This window comes from Mustelus asterias, unplaced genomic scaffold (assembly GCF_964213995.1).
Source record: "Mustelus asterias unplaced genomic scaffold, sMusAst1.hap1.1 HAP1_SCAFFOLD_1237, whole genome shotgun sequence".
NCBI classification, from domain to species: Eukaryota; Metazoa; Chordata; class Chondrichthyes; order Carcharhiniformes; family Triakidae; genus Mustelus; species Mustelus asterias.
The window spans coordinates 7,501-9,552 of record NW_027591182.1 but is presented as its reverse complement, the minus strand read 5'-3'; positions in this window follow the sequence as shown (position 1 = coordinate 9,552).

The following is a 2,052-nucleotide window of genomic DNA, read 5'->3' as shown; positions in this document are numbered from 1 at the left end:
CCCGCTCGAGCCCCCAGGTCTGCCGGGACCGCACCGGGCCCGCCGCCCCGACGGCCGTTCGGCCAGATTGGGCTAGTATTTCCCCGGATTTTCGGCCGTTTTTCCGACTTTTTCGGCCGTCGGAAAAGCGGCGGCCTGGGCACCGGCCGCGGCCGGGGGTGCCTTCCCCTCGAGCGAGGGCCCGGACCTCACCCGGTTGCAGCCCCGGGTGGGGCTCCGCCGGCGGCCGGAATGGTTGAGACCATCGGCCGCGCTGAACGGAGGTCTGGTAAATCATTAACCAAACTGGACTTAGTCTCTGGCAAGAGAGATGGTCCAGCCGACGGGCACGACCGAGGGCCCGGACCTCACCCGGCTGCAGCCCCGGGTGGGGCTCCGCCGGCGGCCGGAATGGTTGAGACCATCGGCCGCGCTGAACGGAGGTCTGGTAAATCATTAACCAAACTGGACTTAGTCTCTGGCAAGAGAGATGGTCCAGCCGACGGGCACGACCGAGGGCCCGGACCTCACCCGGCTGCAGCCCCGGGTGGGGCTCCGCCGGCGGCCGGAATGGTTGAGACCATCGGCCGCGCTGAACGGAGGTCTGGTAAATCATTAACCAAACTGGACTTAGTCTCTGGCAAGAGAGATGGTCCAGCCGACGGGCACGACCGAGGGCCCGGACCTCACCCGGTTGCAGCCCCGGGTGGAGCTCCGCCGGCGGCCGGAATGGTTGAGACCATCGGCCGCGCTGAACGGAGGTCTGGTAAATCATTAACCAAACTGGACTTAGTCTCTGGCAAGAGAGATGGTCCAGCCGACGGGCACGACCGAGGGCCCCGGACCTCACCCGGTTGCAGCCCCGGGTGGAGCTCCGCCGGCGGCCGGAATGGTTGAGACCATCGGCCGCGCTGAACGGAGCTCTGGTAAATCATTAACCAAACTGGACTTAGTCTCTGGCAAGAGAGATGGTCCAGCCGACGGGCACGACCGAGGGCCCCGGACCTCACCCGGTTGCAGCCCCGGGTGGAGCTCCGCCGGCGGCCGGAATGGTTGAGACCATCGGCCGCGCTGAACGGAGCTCTGGTAAATCATTAACCAAACTGGACTTAGTCTCTGGCAAGAGAGATGGTCCAGCCGACGGGCACGACCGAGGGCCCCGGACCTCACCCGGTTGCAGCCCCGGGTGGAGCTCCGCCGGCGGCCGGAATGGTTGAGACCATCGGCCGCGCTGAACGGAGCTCTGGTAAATCATTAACCAAACTGGACTTAGTCTCTGGCAAGAGAGATGGTCCAGCCGACGGGCACGACCGAGGGCCCCGGACCTCACCCGGTTGCAGCCCCGGGTGGAGCTCCGCCGGCGGCAGGAATGGTTGAGACCATCGGCCGCGCTGAACGGAGCTCTGGTAAATCATTAACCAAACTGGACTTAGTCTCTGGCAAGAGAGATGGTCCAGACGACGGGCACGGTGGCAGAGTTAGCCGAACTTGACTTAGCCTCTGGCCGCAGAGAGGGTCCATCAAACGGGGCACGGTGGGAGATTAAGCCGCACTAGGCTCAGGCTCTGGCCACGGGAGGGTGGCCCAGGTGTGAGCCGGCAGTAAATGGTGAACCAGTGAAAAGCCAGCACCCGAGGGTGCGGTTGTGCTGCCGACTTGGAGGCTCCCTGTGCCCGCAGAGCAAAAATGTGAGCACAGACGGAAGTCTATGAAGTCAGATCCGGTCGGCGGTCGCCAGGCTCGGTGCATGGTTTCCCGCAGAGGTTGGTGGATCCGTCCCGCCGAGGTGGGCACCTGCATTTTCTGGCACAAGTGTCCGGAGGCTGGTTAATGAGTTGCCGCCGGTAGCCCGCATGGAGTTGCGATTGACCCGTTTTGCGGGCCCCCCAGGCCTCATTCTCGGTAGGACTACCGGGCCGCACCCCGCCGAGGTGGACACCTGCATTTTCTGGCAGGGGGGGTTGGCGGGGTGCCCGGGGATTTTCGGGAACTCGTTTTTCAGAACATTTTTTGGCTAGCGGTGTCAGTTTGAAAGTACCCAGGAAAGTGCTACTTCACAAAAGGGGACTTTTT